We start from the raw sequence: 18,465 nt of genomic DNA on the forward strand, positions 1-18,465 counted from the left end.
ACCAGGCCAGGAGCCAGGACCAGGTGACAGCGCAGGCCGGGAGGGGAGAGACGCGGAGGCAGGTGTGAGGGCCGCCGGGAAGCACCGCCGAGGAGGGGCGGCTGGAGGCTCGGGTTGCACCACAGATCCGTCCGGGCCTTGGGCATTAGCTCAGGAGGGCTCGAGTGTGACTTTTGAAGGAGGGAAACCATGCCCCAAATTTGCACGGCCTGACGTTTGCCAAGAAAGGTAAAGGCCAACTGTCGGGTGAGACTCAGGTGGCCAGGAGTAGGCAGCTCGGGTCCCACACAGCCGTGAGCTCAGGCCTGCTCTTCAGCAACGCCCTGCCCTCCAAGTCCGCCTGCTGCAGGGCTGAGCTTCAGGAGCTGCGCTGCTCACGGGAGGAAGCCCTGCAGGACATTCGTCCCGGGAGGACTGAAGAGGTAATCTGTGCGGCAGGACGGAACCCCGAACGATGACTGCGAGCAGACAGACAAGAAGGAAAACCAGATGCCTCTAAAGACGTGAAAGGCAGAGAGATGCTCTTACCAGGAGGTGTTCCGTTCACCGCTTACCCGGCTCTGAAGCCAAAGAGGCCTTTGAACAGGAAAATTACAAGGAGGAAGAGTATGATCGCATGGAATCTGGGAAGCACCCCAGTGCAAACTGGGAAGGCTCCTGTCTATAGGAAGATTCTGCCTCTCAGAGTGTCCCGCAGAGTATTAGAGGGGAACTCATTCACGTGTGCAAGGTGTCATTCTTTGTTTGGTTGGTTTTTTTTTTTTTTCACCCTTAGAGCTCAGAGAAAGAAAATGTGAGGAATCTGTGCCCTGTCTGAGACGGTTAGTGTCCATTTATTGCCTAACACGGCAGAAAACCTGCTTGATTTTTATCAAGGGATGGGATAAACTTTTGTATAGAATGCACGTCTCCTTTTTAAATAATTTAAATCTAGTAACTGCGTACTTAAGGAACTAGTGAAGTTTAATTATGGAAGTAGAGAGGGGTTTTCTTCCTAATAATCTTGATGAGATTATCATGAATTTGAGGAATTGATGGAGTATAGACGTTGAACTGTTGCATAATAACCTTTCTTTGGTTCAAGGTAAAAATGATTTAAATAAATAGCAGTCAAAATTCACCTAGGGAATTAAAACTGTACCTGTTTTTAAACATTGCCCATAAATATTATACTACTGAAATTTAAATACAAGTGTGCATGAACCTTCAAAATTATTTCCATCTATTTACCTGGTAAATATGGACTCAAGAATTGCTGTGCTAAATTCAGTCAATTATCTTTACGTCATCCAGTGACAGTTTAATTATGTTCGTGCAGCTTTGGCTTTTAAGTGCAAACACTCTACTCATTTTCCCACACACTGTATATTACTAGCATATGGTACCGAACGTGATTTACTCGAAAGCTGCTTGCAGAGGAGGTCTGTAGAATGAAGCTTTCTCAGACATCTGTGAGCCTTCTTCTGCTCCTGCTGTTAAAACATATTTTGTAGATTTAAAATGTATTCAGAGGACCAAGTCTTCTGAGTTTTCGTCTTCTGTGTCTGGATTTCTCTGGGTGCCAAGTATTTTTTTCTTGTTGCTCATTTCAGTAAACCTGTTTGTCCGCCCTGCGTTCTCCGTGGACTGACACCTGCCCATCTGTTCCGTCTATCTCCTCTGCGAGTCCCCTGCTATGTCACCAAGGCAACCCTACCTGCTAAGACCTCATACCGAATGGCCAACCCTTCGCTGGACTTCTGATATCAAATGTAACACTTGGCTTTCAAAACCACAGCTTTCTAAGGGTTCTTCTGTAGGAGGTGACGCAGCAAGCCCCTCAGGGGTCGTCTCCCCCCCCCCCGCCCCGTTTCCTTGGCCAAGAGTTCCTTCCATGTTTAGGAAGCCAAGAGTCCTAAGCCAGTAGCATCCACCAGACTCAGTCTCCCCCCAGAGCAACTACAACAGCTCTGAGGAGAGGACGCCTCTGGCAGGAAGACGCATCAGTGGCTTTCACTTCAGAGTGACTCAGAATGCACCCGCAGGCTGCACGCCAACGAAACAACGTCTGGACTCGCCCCTTCCTTCGTTCTGCTCAGCCGCTGTGGGAATCTAGGCGTCTTTTCAGCAAGCTCCTGAGGGGACGTACAGCAGAGTGTGAGGAACACTGACCAAGACGGTCTTTCTCTGGGACCAAGTGTGACAGTGCCGTTGTCGCACAGGACTGGGGTTACCTGCATGAGCACTGCTGGAGAGCTGGTTGAAAATGCAGATTCCTGGGCCCCGCCCCCTAACTCAGAGTCTGAGCGTAGGATCCCAGCATCTGTACTCTCACGAGCATGTGGAAGCGACTATGGTGACGCTGGAGGCCAGCCAGACCTGGATCCAGATCCCAGCCCTGCCCCCTGAGCAATCATGTGCACGTCTGCAGAAATTTCTCCGTGTCTGTCTCACCTGTAAGAATGAGGGTGATCATGTCTAGCTCATGAAGGGACTGTGCACGTGATATAACAGAAGCCATGCTTTGGGGGCTGTTTCTGAATTCGCAAGAGGGAGTGGTCAGTAGCATCAGACAGAGAACACCAGCTAGTCTGGCTGTCATTTCCGATTAATGATGGAGTCTTTTTAAGGACAGATAAGCAGGGAATAGCTTCTTCCAGGCAGAAGTCCAACACAGGTTTTGGTGGGAATGGGGATTTGGTGCAGCCATTGGGGAAAACAGTCCGGAGATTTCTTTAAAAACTAAAAATAGACTTAGCCTATGATCCAGAAGTCCCACTCCTGGGCAGACATCAGGAGGAAACTCTAATTCGAAAAGACACATGCACCCAGATGTTCATATACTATATACAATAGCCAAGGCATGGAAACAACCTAAATGTCCATTGACAGATGACTGGATAAAGAAATTGTGGTATATTTATCTAACAGAATACTACTCAGCCAAAAAAAAGAATAAAAGAATGCCATTTGCAGCAACATGGATGGACCTGGAGATTGTCATACTAAGTGAAGTAAGCCAGAAAGAGAAAGAAAAATACTGTGTGACATTACTTCTGTTTGGAATCTTAAAAAGTGAGGAAAATGAACTTATTCACAAAACAGAGACAGACACACAGACATAGAAAAAAAAACTTGTGGTTACCAGAGGGGAGAAGGGAAGCTGGAGGGACAGACTGGGAGTTTGGGATTTGCAGATACAAACTGCTACATATAAAATAGATAAACAGCAAGGTCCTACTGTACAGCACAGGGAACTGTATTCAATACCTCGTAATAGCCTGTAATGAAAAAGAATATATCTATAATTGAATCACTACGCTGTACACCAGAAATTAACATAACATTGTAAACCAACTATACTTCAATAAAAAAAAAAGTAGCATCAAAACATTTGTTTAAAAAGGTAAAGCAAATTTGCATATGATTTAGCATAAAATTACTCCTTGTGGTTCATAAACTCTACTTTCAAGAATGCAAAACTAAAATGAAATCAAGTACCGCAGCCAACTGAAAGAATAAAAGAGTCCAACACAGTTTGGTTTTTGTCTTTCTGTTTTTAATGCAGGTGGTGGAGATTGAACCCAGGACCTCGTACATGCTAAGCATGTGCTCTACCACTGAACTATGCTCTCCCTCCCAACACAATTTTGAGAGACAGAGCAGAGAGTCCCAGAAGTGAAGATACGGTTTCAATCATTTCAAGAATCAACTGACCCACAAAAGCTTTCCATTCTTCATAAAAATCTGGATACCAGGGAACGAGCTGCATATATATAATTCAAGAATGGAGAAAGGTGAAAAACCTCTGCCTTGGAGACTGGTATTCAGACATCTGGGTCATCCCACAGGCAAGATATTTCCTGGACTTAAGAAGGAGAACCCTTCTCTCTACCAGACTCTTGTTTCCCAAGCGTAGTCAAGTTTAAAGATCTTTCTCCAGGTGTCATTGACCTTCTTGGCTTTCAAGACCCTTCCAAAATGTTGCTCTAGAGATGCAGGCATAATCAAGAGTGAAATTACTACCTGGAGATTTGCACTGGCCATCTCAAGATTTGGGATGCAAAAGCCATGGTCCAGTTTATCTGGAGTTAGGGTCGTCACAGAGCGTAACAGTCTGATTCCTCTTTTTCCAGTTTCAAAGTGGCAGTTGAAGGCCACTGTTCATTTCTAAATGGCCCTCTGAAAATAAACAACTCCCAGGGGAAAAAAAAGACTTCTCAAAAGTGGCAGTGGGGACCTGAGCCACCATCACCCTCCACACTGCTCAGCCCCTCCCCTTGAGGTGTACGCAGAACAGAGAGCCCGATGCTGAGGGTAACACTAGGAAGACAATTAAATAATTGGAAAATAAAACCTTTGGGGAAGGGCTAAAGGAAATAAGATATTTAGCCGGGAGAAGAGGAGACTGAGGAATGACCTAATTATAGGCTTCAAGTACATGAAGAATTAATCTACGGCAGATGGTGACCAGCTGTTTTCAATTCCCATTGAATACAGTACAACAGAAAATTGGCTTAGAGGGTAATATAAAGGATTTAGGATAGATAAAAGAAGGAATTTACTGGTTTTTGAGGGTCACAAAGGTTAAGAGGAGATGGGCTCTATTACTTAGGGAGATGACAGCCACTCTGTCCCTGAGGTTTCCCGGTTTGGAGTGGTTTGTTGAAGTGCACTGAGGGGGAAAGAGAGCTTTGTTCCATCGCGGTGAAGGCCAGCCCCGTGCCAGGGCTGCGCACCGCACCTGTGCGCTCGATTCATCTAGCTGCTCGTGGCTGCATTTTCCATAAGTCGTCACGGTCACACCCAATGGTTTACCCAGCGCCCAGCGTAGGGCAGGCAGGGTGGAAGAAAACTACCGATTCCACCTTTTAACCTTCAGAGCTTTGCCTTTTGCCGATGACAAGCATGTGCTGGGTACCCCCTGAGGGCCAGGCACTGTTTCAGGAATAGGGGGCTATTCAGACGAATAAGACATGGTGGTTCTCAACAACAGTGGAGTGTGTGTGTGTGTGTGTGTGTGTGTGTGTGTGTATGTAAATCATAATCATCACCTGCAAGTTGAGAACCCTTTTTTTCCTACCTTAATATTATAGCGTCACTTCAAAAATGGTTTTATTTAAAATACAATGCCCACCCAAATGGAAAAAAAAAAAAAAACAAGCAGCAATCCATAATTAGACACAGCAGTTATTCACTACCTGGGAAGTGTGTTTTAGGATGACATCTAGAATGCACTCGCTCTGCGAGTTTCTACAATAACTAAATCAACTTTGACCCTGTCAAAAGTAGGAGCACTGAGGAAGGGGCACACACCTACAATACTGCTGCCCTTAAAAGCAGTGAAGCAAGAGAATACCTATCAAAGAGCACACGCACTTCTTACAGATCCTCCCCTGAACTACCTCTGGCTTCCATGCAAGGTGCCTCTTTTCCATCACTGCGTCAACAACTACCAAAAAAGGAAAGAGGAGACTGAAATCAATGGGACTGGACTGAATTGTTTGAAGCCAGGGTCCCAGATGTGGGGAAAAGTGCATTTAGTCCAGGAGCAGTAGAGCCTGGTGGGAAGACACTGTGCTTAGATGCAGATATTCCAGAACTGAAAGGTGTACACAGCAAGTCAAGATGTAAAACCAGATCACACCATTAAAGAACCTCGAAACGTGCGTGTATTGCATGGAGAGCCTTTCTTTAATGACAAAATGTAATAAGAAATACATTATAAACTGTGATCTAGCGCACACATTCACACACAAACACACACACACACACACACATATATACATGCAAGTACACGCAAGACTGAAAAAAGATTTCACAGAACAGTGCTTCACTACCACTTCTGGATTTTATATTCTATCCTAGTGTTTTCATTTTTTGAATGCTGCTCAGCTGCCATAAATTGACTTCACAATTCTCTGATTAGTCATGACCCAGAGTTTGAAAAACACAGCTGCGGGGAGAGGTGTCCCCTCTGCTCCAGGCCCGAAGGACAAGAACTCATATTTTTGCACCTCAGTTTGAGGACAAAAAGGAGAGTGTGGGTCTAGGCTAAGAAAGTTGGCCAAGGGGCTCCCAAGCCTCTCCAAACCTCAAATTAAAAGGATTTGTGTAAGTTCCCGCACAAGTCACCGAGGTAAAGGAACACAGGGACAAAAGCCCGAGAGCCCTAGTAACAGAGCGCATAGGACTGTCTGCGCTCCAGGCAGCCACCAGGGCGCCTGGAGGAGAGAAGCTGACTGTTGAAAGTTCTGGAGATTTGGGGTCCTAACAGGTAAGGCAGGTTTGAAGTCAAGAAGACACCAAGCACATGGGGAGCCTGGTGATACGGAGAAGGAAATATTGAATTCCAGACCCAGCGAGGTCACTAATTAGTTCAGTGGGTCCCAGCAGGCCACTTAACGTCTCCCGAGACAAAGCAGCAGGATCAGCCGCAAGTGATTGGAAGCCCCGCCAGGCACAGCGGCCGCTCCCGCCAGCTCACTCCCCACACAGGTCTGTTGATCACACCTGCCTGAAATAGTGACACAGGCCATCAGCATTTCTCCTCCTGCCTGGGGGGCCTCCTCCTTCAAACCATGACTTAAGACTCTAAGAGGAAGAGCTTTTCGGAGTGGAGGCCAGAGGGAAGGTTAGGTTACAAAGAGCGATTGGTTATCAATCAGTGAGTTGCAGGCAAAGAAGACAGGCCTCAATTTCCTCATCTGTAAAATGGGGTCATTAGACCCAAAGTGACAAGAGCCATTTCAGGGAGGGTCAGGTGGTCACACGGGGTCAGTGCATGTAATGTCAAGGCCCCTGCTTTGTTTGACTCTACCTGCTGAGTGACACCTGGGGGTCAGAGGGTGAGGAAATGAACTGGGGTGTGGAGGTTGATATAAATATTTTTATATACAGGGAAAAGACATAGATATACACACACAAGTATATACACAAACATATACATTCATGTATTCACATGGGGTCATGCACTCAAACCATGACTCCTGCCCTCAGAGAACTCACAGATTAGTAGAGGGAGATGCAGGTGGAAGCGAACGCCACAAAGCTTCTTGCAGGCCCTGAGGAACATGAGGACTGAAAAACGGGAGTGTCTGACTCTCTGATCACAACCTCCTGTATTCCCAGTTCACTTCCCCGACACTGGTCCTCGGCCAGGGGCTGGTCCCCACCATCCCTCCGAGGGGACACTTAGAAACATGCTGCACAGTTTTGGTTGTGAATGTCTTAGTCCATCAGGGCGGCTGTGACAAGATACCACAGACCTGACAGCTCACACACAATGAAAATTCATTTCTCAGCGTTCGGGAAGCCCAAGGCGATGGCCTGGCGGAGGAGGGCCCTCTCCATGTCGCAGACTTCTCGCTGCCTCCGCCTGTGGCAAAAGGGGCCAGGGAGCGCTGTGGGGTCTCTTTCGTAAGAGCACTAATCCCATTCAAGAGGAGCCCACCCTCATGGCCTCATCACCTCTCAAAGGCCCCCTCTTACAGCACCATCACACTGGGTGTTTGGATTCCAACACGGGAATTTGGAGGGGACAGATACTCAGATCACAGCGTCAGGTGACAAGGGCTGCTGCTGGCCTGTCAGGCTACGGGGAAAGACTGTCCTGCCACATGTAGAGCAGTGCCACTCAAAACGCCAACAGCTCCTCTGCTGAGAAAGCCTCCTGAAACCCCATTGCAGAGTGACTCCTCGAGGCCCCTGAGATTACCAATCCATTGGCTCCTCCACATTTTCATTCAACAAGTCCTTGCTCACCTACCGAACGCCAGGCTAGCTGTAGATATGCTGTCTCCTGGCCATTGGGGGGGGGGGGGTGCGTTCTAGTGGGGAAGGCGTAAGCTAGACCAGTAAGCAAATAAGTAAACACAAAACATCAGGGGGTGGGAGGTGCTTTGAAAAAAAATAATAAAATAGGGTAAGAGGTGAGAGACTGACCTGGGAAGGGTGTGACTACTCTACAGAGTAGGCGTCATAAAAAGCCTCTGTGTAAACATTGGAATAAAACCCTGCGTTAAGAGAGTGAACCACGTAAAAATCAGTGAGAGGGTCCTTTCAGGCAGAAGGGACAAGAGATACAAGTTCTCTGAGTCCAGAGTGCACTCAGCAAGTTGTAGGAGCATCAAGGAGGGTGGAGCCCATGGGCCGGGGAGAGGCAGTAGGAAGTGAACACAGAGAAGCAGCCATCGATCGTGGAGGACCTCAAAGGCCCCAGCAAAGACTTTGCATTTGGTATTAAATATGTTGGAAAGGCATTAGATGATTTTGAGCAAGGAGTGGTAAGATCTGACCTAGATTTCTTTTGGTTTTGTTTTTGCTTTGTTTTGTTTCCAAAATGTACTTCTTTTCATAGAAGTAGAGTTGATTTATAATGTTGTGTTAGTTTCAGGTGTACGGCAAAGTGACTCAATAATGCTTACTACATATATTCTTTTTCAGATTCTTTTCCATTATAGGTTATTATAAGATACTGACTATAGTTCCCTGTGCTCTATGGTAGGAACTTGTTGTCTATCTGACTTTTATTTCTAAATGATTTGTCTACATAAAAGAAGTGGAAGGGCCATGGGTGGAATGGGAAACCAAATTTAAAACGCCGAAGAAAGCATCGAATTAGCCAGCCGCCTGTCACGGGCCTGCACCGGAGCTGCCAGGGATGGAGACAGACCGGCTTCTGAAGCAGAGGGCAGAGTCCTGACACCACCAGCTCTCATAGGATGCATAATCCCCCCAGACAGAAACGGAAGGCAGAGCCTGAACCACCAAAAAAAATGACAAACGTAGGGATAAAGAATGAAGAGGTACAAACCACTAGGTATAAAATAAATAAGCTACCAGGATATATTGTACAGCACTGGGAATACAGCCAATATCTTATAATAACTGTAAATGGAGAATGACTTTTTAAAATTGCGACTGTGCTGTACACCTGAAACTTACATAATATTGGACATCAATTTTTTTTAATTTTTAAAAAATTTCTTCATATAGAGAATTTTTAATAAATTAATTTTTTAAATGACAAATGTCATTTTTTAAGTAACAGGAGAGTGTTTAAAGGTTTGTGGAGTAATATTAAGCAGTCTAACATACATGTAACTGAGGTGACAGAGAAGATAGAAAGGATGAGGAAGAAGGAATATCTGAATAGATAATGGCTGAAGTTTTTCCAATATTGATAAGATATCACCCATAAGTCCAATTAATTCAGTGAACCCAAAGCAGGATAAATTAACAAACTATATCCATGTACATCACGGTTAAATCAATGAGAATCAAAGATAAAGAGAAAATCTTGAAGTCTACCCAAAAAGGAGACATATTACTTGCAGGAAAGTAAAAATGAATAATTAACCATGCTAACGCTACCCAAAAGAAAAACAAGAGTGGTTATTTTTAATATCAAAGTATAATTCAGAGCAAAAAAGATAATAAAGGAGAAAGAAGGTCGATTTATAATGATGAAGGGGTCAATTAAACAAGACACATAGCAGTTCTAAATATATATGTCCCTAATTAAAGGCAGCTTTAAAATGAAGTAAAACTTGTAGGAAAAAGAAGACAAATTATACATCATTAAAATGAAAAATGTTGTGCTTCAAAGGGCACCATCAACATGAAGCGACAACCCACAGGATGGGAGAAAATATTTGCGAATTATACATCTCCTAAGACACTAATATTAAGAATATACAGAGAACTTTTACACTCAATAATAAAAAGGCAAATAATCTGGTTAAAATATGGGCAAGTGATTTGAATAGACATTTCTCCAAAGAAGATATACAAAGGCCAATAAACACATGAAAAGATGTTCAGCATCACTAGTTATCAGGGAGATGCAAATAAAAGCCACAGTGAGATACTACTTACCTCCCACTAGGACGGCTATTAATCAAAACAACAGATAATTACAAGTGTTGGAAAGGGGGTAGAGAAATCGCTGTTGAGAATTTTAAATTGCACAGTTACTTTGGAAAACAGTTTGGCAGTTCCTCAAAAAGCCAAACATAGAGTTAACATGACCCAGTCATTTCACTCCTAAATATATACCCAAGAGAACTGAAAATATATGTCCACACAAAAAATAACACATAACTGCTCAGAGCAACATTGTTCATAATCACCCCAAAGTGGAAGCAATCCACATGTCCATCAACTGATGAACAGATTACACGTGGCATCTCCAAACAACGAACTTACTATGTAGCCTTGTGATGAAGGACCTTGAAGATATGCTCAGGGAAAGAAACCAGACATGGAATGCCACATACTCCATGGTTCCATCTATATGAAATGTCTGGAATTAGGTAGGTCCACAGAGACAGAAAGCAGACTAGTGGGCGACAAGAATGGAGGGAACAGAGGTGACTGCTAATGGGTGATGGAAATGTTCTGGAATTAGTGTATGGTTGACACTTTGTGAGTATATTGAAAGTCACCGAATTTTATTTAAAAGGGTGACTTTCATAGTAGGCAGATTATATGTCAATTATAAAAACTGATAGAACTGTGAGGAGGATTAAATAATCCACAATGGTAGTCAGATCTCAACAGCCCTCACTCAATGGTTGACCAGACAAGCCGGTAGAGAGTGGACGAGATTACAGTAAACTGGAGCAACACCATTAGATGGCTTGACCTCACTGACATTTCTACAGTGCTCCATACAAAACAGAATTTAACTTTTAAGAGTGTTTTTACTTACCAAGTGTTGTGCATAACAAGTATCCACTCCCTGGAAGATGGAAGCAAGTCTGGGAAAAGTGATGAGAGTATGAAAGTCAGTGATATTTGCTTCACATGTTACTTGGTTAAAAAAAAAAAAAAAGTTGTATTAACATTTTGATGCGTCCTGATGTTCCCCCTTTCAAGTAAACATCTGCATAAAAATGTCGTGCTTCCATTTCGATCACCTACTCTGTAAGATGTGCTGACAAGCTTCCACTGAGATTTGTAACTTGGCTGCACTGTCTTGGCACTTAATAGAGTCACTTTTACAGCGCTGTGTTTGTCCCATGCCCGCCCCTTGCCCAGAGGGACCTTCAGGAAGCAGTTATGCGGATTCTCCCCATGTGTTTAGCCCCATTGGCACTCAACCCAGAGCCCTCCGCCAGGCTAGGGCATCGCTGGGGCAGCCCGTCCCTGGCTGCCACGCGGGTCAATGCTCCACCCCTCTCCAGAAAATCGCTCTCTCTGGCAGGAGCCCCCTCATCTGGAGATGTCTGGGGGACAGCAGACTACACCCCACTCCCGTGGCAGCCACGGCCAATGACTGATGGATGTAACGTACGAAAGCCCAGTTCCTTGCCACCTGGCAGGAGAACTCTGTGATGCCTCTCCGGCTTCAGGCCCCTCAAGGAATCAGGCTGCCTTCAGCTGAAACCACATCTTCACTGGGTTTCTTCCTCTGCTCCATCCTGCTTCTCTCCTGAGGACCCTCCCTCCCTAAATCATTTGTGCAAGAAACCCGCTCTTAGGCTCCTCTTCTAGGGAACCCAACAGAAGACCGCCATTGTATCACACAGTGACATCACACGCGAGGGTCGGGGGTGGGGTTTCCCTCCCAGGTTTCAATGCCAGGAAAAATTATGCGCCTTCACAGTGAACTCTCCATTGTTATCTTATTAACTCTGAATCTCCTAGAAAAATGATCTCCTCTCTATTTTGGCTGCCACGATTCTCAGAACCCAATTTTCAATCCATTTCTGTTACGGACCTGTACTAACACCACGTCTTTCTGAGTAGCAATTTTCCTCGTGACTTTAACTTCTTATTTACCTTTTTTTCCCCCTCTTTGCCATAATCACTCAATCAATATATGCTTTGGAACTAGGTGGAAAGTGGTCTTTAAAAGAAGGCACAGTGAATTTCTCCAATTCCTGCACTCGGCGTTGTGCAAGAAACCCTCTCTCTGCACTCGGCGTTGGCCGTTGCTGTTTCAAGCCTGCCCTGGATTTGGGGGCTGCAATCACACCATCAGGACTTCCTGACTCCCCACCTCTCAGCTCTGATTTCTTCCACCTCCAGTCTCAAGCCGGTTTCCTGAGGCAGCTTCTGCCGCGCCCGGCTCACCCCGTCCTGGGGCGCTGCACATACACCAGCCGACTTCCACGCAGCTCGGAGGACAGGCCTGGGACTGAGTCCACCAGGCCACTTCGGGTGACCTGCTCATCGCTGTGACCAGAGAGAGTGGACGCGATGGTCTGGTTAACTAGCCCCTGGTCATCCCCGAGCCGGGGGTGGGACCAACCCCCCTGGAACCCATGCCCAGGAAGCGGAAGTAAGTGGATCCCGGAAGAATCCGAGGACAGGGGGGGCGGGGGTCGCTGAGGGGTGGAGTGCGTGCTTGGGGCGCATGCGGGCGTCGGTTCCGTACTCGGTGCCTCTGTTAAACCTTAAAAAAGAAATTAATAAATAAACAAACCTAATTACCTCGCTCCCCAAAAAATTAAAATTAAAATAAAAGGAATACGAGGATGCTGTCACCAGAAGGGACCGCCAGCAGGCGGCTGGCGGACCCCCCCCCCCCCCCCCCCCCCCCGGCTGGTCTGACTGCGGGGCGGGAGGCTGCGCGGTGCCGCCCTCACGCACGAGGCCGAGCTTGGCGCCTGGGGGCTGATGTGGGCTGGGCTCCCTGGATGCTTATCGGGGGGACATATAAGGAGCCGGCGCTGAAGTAGGCAGGAGATGGAAGCCGGGAGGCCAAGGGAGACGCCAGGTCGTAACAAGTCCTGCTGGCACAGCCTGAGCTGACGGCCGCCGCCGCCGCCGCCGCCGCCGCGGGGAGCTCTCGGGCTATCGCGGTCCTTCAGAGCAGACCCGGGTGGGGGACAGCACACCCTGCCGTCTTCAGCCCCCAGAGGCCAGGCCGGGCTACATCCTTCTTCCTGAAGGGGGACTGGGGCCACATTCAGAGACCACCCCAGAGCCACACAAGCAGGTGGGGTAGCAGAGCTTTGTCCCAGGTTTCCCAAATGTAGAGGGTACCTCACTTCAACAAGGATTTTATGGATGTTGGCACCTAATCAGTTAAAAATGACAGGAGAAAATTACAAAATTGGCTTGAGGAAAGTTTTGACTCTGGTCCAAGTGCCAACACTGTGAGCCAGGGCCCTACGTGGGGGCAATTTTTACGGTTGTACTGTCGGAATTCCAGGTCAGTCGTGGGTGGCAGCAGTCTGGCACCTGGCCACCTAATTTCAAGGGGATGAAGATGGCCAAGAGTGTCTGCAACCTGGAGGTGTTTACGATTCCCAGGGCTGAGAAGTAATGGCTGGCCCTTGGGGCTGATGGGTACAGCCAGGTCCTTCTGGCTGAATCATCCATATCTGGATTGATGCAGTGTTTAGACAGAGAATAAGCTTAATCTTTCCCTGTAACTCACAGATCTTATGATTTAAGCAGAAAACAGTCAGGTCTCCTCAGACCAGGAGGGTGCAGTGGGAGGGAGGACACCTTAAGGCAGTGTTGGAACAGCCAGACTAAGGTAAAAAATAAGAATGTCTTTGCTGCACCGTCCAGACTTGTCCTTACCCATGAATCACAGCAGTTGGCAGTGAAAAATTATTCATCACAAGAACAATTTTTAAAAGAAGCACTCAGCAGGAGACAGGGTGCAGAAGCAATGAACTTGCATAAGTAGAGGATGAACAACATTATCACTGGAAATACAACAATAAATATATTTGAAGCACTGATTGGTGCTGATGAGCAAATAAGACATATCATGAATAATTTTTAAGACTCTCCGTAATCTCTAACTGATAAGGTGTTTGGGAAAGGATTGCACATCAGAGGTGAGAAGTCACTCACCAAATGACTCACAGGTCCCCGAACCTGTGGCTTCGCCAACATTTAGCATGCCATTTTGTTTAGGACAAAGTTTCTAATGTAGAATTTCTTGTTGGTTGTTTGGTTTGTTGGTCGGTTTGTTTTGTTTTGTTTTTTAATCAGAAAAATTCAAGGACCCAGATTTTCAAGCTGTCGTAAGTTTTCTTATAGGTCATGTACATGACTGTGCATATAACTGCTCAATCAATTCAAAATTTTGAATTCAAGGAGTATAAAACCATCAGTATCAATTTCTGAGTGTGTGCTGTGGAGTCGGGATGGTTTGGGAGAAGGAGAGAAGACTCTGTAGTTAGGGGGAGCTTGGAGTCAGACAGGCTTGGGATGTTTCTTGGCTATTCTTCTTAACTAGCTGTGTGGCTTTAGGCAGGTCCCTTAATCTGTCTGAGCTTCTTTACTCATCTGTAAGGGAGATGACAGGTCCCCGTCACGCAGGGTTGTCACAGGTATTGAACAAGGCGATGTGTGCCAAATGGTTAGCACAGAGCCTGGAGGGCGGTATCTGTCCCCCAACAGTGGCTGCTACTGCTGTTTCATTGTCATTGTCATTATTGTTGTTGTTATGGTGATGAACTTATCTAAACTTAAACCATAAGAACTTCCCCAGCCCCCTCCCATTCCTACCCTTGCTGCAGGAAGAAAGTGGTTTTTTGTTGTTTTGTTTTTTTTTTTTTTACCTTTCAAGGGGATTGTGCCATCAAGGAAAAGAAATTAAAACAAGTTGAGAACCCTACTTCTTTTCCTTTGCTTTCCCCAGTGGCTGAGTGGAAAGATGCCTGAGCACAAGGTTCTTCTCAAACAACAGATCGACCCTAAAGCCCAGGATAGAATCAGGAAACCCAGCTGCCTCCCAGGCTTTCTGATTCATCATCGGTGAAGGGCAGCCTCACGGTCACGTGCCCTGTGTGGGAGGCAAGGGAAAGCCCCTGCTCAGCCCCGTCAGGGGCACGCTGTGTGGCACAGCAGTGCCTCAGCTCCCCGGCTGCCTGGACACCACCCCTGACCTCCGTGTCCCCCGGGCTCTCCTTTCAGACTCTCTGGATTGGCAGGAAGGAGTTCGGTATTACTCTCTGCCCCAATTCTTTTAGGGCTCCAAACCTTATGACATCAGCATAGCATGGATTATTGGTACATAAAATGAGTATCGATAACCAATAATTTTTAGAGGAGCTCATGACAGGCCCAGTAGGATCTGCACACCAATCCTGTCATCACTCACCGTTTTCACCGCCTCCTTTACAGTGAATCCCAGAGCTGTGCTGCACGAGGGTTAATGACTTGTCCAAAGTTAGGTCAGTTAGTGGTTGAGCCACGAGAAGACTCACGTAATTGAACTTCTAGAACAATGTTCTTTCTTTTTTTCTGCAGCTTTATTGAGGTAAGATTGGCAAATAAAACTGTAATAAAATTGCAAGATACTTAAAGTGTGCGTCATGATGATCTGATATATGTATACATTGAGAATGGATTCCTCCCACCTGGTTAATTAACACATCCGTCAGCTCACATATACATTTATATTTTTTCTTTTTTTTTTTTTTTCTTTTTTTGGGGTGGGGGTAAGAACATTTAAGGTCTACTCTCTTTGCAAATTTCAACTATACAGTATGGTGTTATCAACTATAATCACAACGTTATACACCAGATTCTCAGACCTTCTTTGGAACAAGGTTCTTTCCACTGTGATTCTCATTCATTCATTCATTCAACAGGCACAAACGTGTGTCTACACTACATGTCAGACTCTGTGCTAGGCACTCAGGGAATACAAGTGAACAATTAATTCCCAACTTGGTAGGGAATTATTAGCCATTTATTTAAGGCTACACATGTAAATAAATAAGTGCAATAAAGGATTTTAGATGCCATTGTCAAAGAAAGACCGGGAAATTTTGATTTTACCTGGGAATATCAGAAAATGCTCGGCAGCAAAGATGATTCCTGAGTCTTGAAGGATGAGTAAATGATCAATGAATGGATGTTTTGCATAAAGACGGCAGAGAACTCATCCTGGGAAGACAGATGAGTTTAACAGTCTCATGAATATGCCACGAACAGCCTCACGTGTCTACACAGCTACAAACAGCTGGGCAGAGCAAAGCCTGCATGGGAAGCAGGGCATTGTGTTGAAGTGGAGCGGGACCAGCTATGGAGGGCTTTTGCGTCCTCCTGGGAATTTAGACTTCATCCTGTGGGTAGTAGAAGCAATTAAAGGGCTTAAGCGTGATCAGATTTGATTTTAGAAAATGGATCTGGCAAAGCAGTGGAGATTGGATTGGAAGGGTAAGGGCTGCCAGACGGGGTGGGGTTAATGACAACTGCCCAGGCTCCAGATGGTTGGGGTGGGTCAGACCATGACAGTGGCAGTGGGGTGGGAAGGTAGTGAAGATATAAAAGATACTGAGGAAGTGGAGAAGTGGGAGGAAAGGGTTCAGTACGACTCCCAGCTTTCTCCTTTTAGTGACTTGATAGCTGTAGTATCATTCACTGAAATGGGGGCTTGAAAAGGATGTTATAGGAGAAATGGTGAGATCAGCTGCTTAAGGAAAAAGTAGGCAAAATGTTTAGCAGACAGTTATAAGGATGTGGAACTCGGTGAGTTCTGGCCAAGAGCTATAGATTTGGGGGTAATCACCTTGTTGACAACAGGTAAAGACAGGAGAATTGATGAGATCACCCAGAAAGAGTATGCAGACTAGCGTTCATCAGAGTGTGACACTCACCACGTGCATAAGAGGCATCTGAGGAGCCTGTGAAAATGCAAAATCTCAGGCTCAATTCCAGACTTGCTGAAGCCAAAGTGTGAGAAGGGAACTCTTCTGCATCTTCTGTGTTGTGAGCAAGACACCTTCAGCAATTCTAATGCAACTGGACTTTGAGATCGACTTGTGTATTAGTTCAATTTGTCCAGAGAAAATAGAACCAGTAGGAAGTGTGTGTGTGTGTGTGTGTGTGTGTGTGTGTGTGTGTGTGTGTGTGTGTGCATGCACATGTAGATAGATATATAGAATTTTATCTTCCTTGGGAGAGAGCAATCTTTTTTCTATTAAGGCCTTCCACTGATTGGATGAGGCCCACCTACATTATGAAGATAATCTGCTTTACCCAAATTCTGCTGATTTAAACATTAATCTGAGAAAAGTAACTTCAGAGAAAATATCTAGACTTATGTTTGACCAAATATCTGGGGACTGTGGCCTAGTTAAGTCGACACATGAATTAACCATCACAGGTGGGAAGAAGAAGAATGGAAAAGGGTGAGAATCAAACAAAGAACCCTAACAGGCAGCAACACTGACGAGTCAGGCAAAGCAAGAGAGGACCAGGGCAGAGAAGGGCAAGAGAGCTGACCACAGAGCTGCCAGGAGAATCGGAGAAACAGGGCCACAGAAGACAAAAAAAGACTAAAATGATCAACAGTGTCAAATGACACAGAGAACTCAAGAAGATGAAAAGAGAAAAGAAAGCACTGGATTTGGAAAACAGGTCTCTGGTGTTGTGTCAGGCAGTTTCAGTGACATGCTGGAGGCAGAAACTTCATTGAAGTTAAAGGGAGAAGAAATCATTAAAAAACAAAAGCAAAGATTGCAATCAGAGTTGGTGAGGGTAGAAGGGGCGCTCATGTACTGTTGGAAGTATAAATAGTGAATTTTTATACCGAAAGTTTTTAATATGATCAAACCATTCGACAGAGCTAGGCTACTTCCAGAAAATTACCCCAAACAAATGAATATATGTCTCTGCCAAGATTTATCTATAAGATATTTGTCTAAATACAGTGTCTAGTGGTACTTTTTTAAAAAAAGAACTTAAATGTACATTAATGTATAATATATACATTAATATATATTAATATATATTATTATATATTATATATTAATATTATATAATAATATTAATATATATTATTATATATAATAATATAATACATTATTATATACAATAATAAGGTATTGAGTAAACCAATTCTGTTCTATCCAGGGCAGAGTTACTATAAGATGTGAAAGTTAAGTTCTGGACTTGCATGATTCCTTCAATGCACTGGAAGAAGCCCTTTAACATCTTGTATAATTTTAGTCTTTTTCTCAAGCAGGGCTCTCCAGATTACATACGCTCTAGACCCCCCCACCCCCCCGAAATTGGATCCTTTCTAGGTGTATTCATTCATTTATTTTTTAAAAGCTGTGTTTAATAAGGCAAACAACTGCCTCCGCAAAATGGGCAAATGATTTGAACAGGCATTTCATCTCAGAAGAGGTGCCAACAGCATCAGGAAACGCAAAATACAACCACAGTGAGACGTGACTTTTCACCCACAGACTGGCTAATTTTTTTTTTTAGTGCTCGTGAGCATGCAGAGCAAATAAAGCTCTGCTACACCACTGGTGGGAATGCAGGATGGCAGCACCAACGTGGAAAACAGTTTGGCAGCTTCTTATAAATTAAATATATATTTGCCATATGACTGAGTAATCTCACTCCTAGGAATGTATCCAGGAGAAATGAAAATATGAGTCCACACACAAAGACCTGCACGCAAATGTTTATAGCAGCTTTATTAAAGAGCACCAAAAACTGGAAACAGCTCAAATGTCCATCAGTTGGTGTACGGATAAACAATCTGTGTAC

At 45.0% G+C, this 18,465-nt stretch overlaps 1 long non-coding RNA gene across 1 annotated transcript in view; it reads right to left on the reverse strand.

Moving 5' to 3' along the window:
* The window catches only part of LOC116149656 (uncharacterized), a 47,797-nt gene extending 35,555 nt beyond the window's left edge, over positions 1-12,242 (reverse strand). The window contains exons 1-2 of the long non-coding RNA XR_010378469.1: positions 11,987-12,242; positions 10,694-10,742 (exon numbers count right to left, since the gene is read on the reverse strand). This is a non-coding gene — a long non-coding RNA (uncharacterized LOC116149656). The remainder of the gene's footprint in view (positions 1-10,693; positions 10,743-11,986) is intronic.
* Between the last annotated feature and the right edge of the window lie 6,223 nt (positions 12,243-18,465).

The sequence above is a fragment of the Camelus dromedarius genome, chromosome 30, assembly GCF_036321535.1.
Source record: "Camelus dromedarius isolate mCamDro1 chromosome 30, mCamDro1.pat, whole genome shotgun sequence".
In the NCBI taxonomy this organism is placed as follows: domain Eukaryota; kingdom Metazoa; phylum Chordata; class Mammalia; order Artiodactyla; family Camelidae; genus Camelus; species Camelus dromedarius.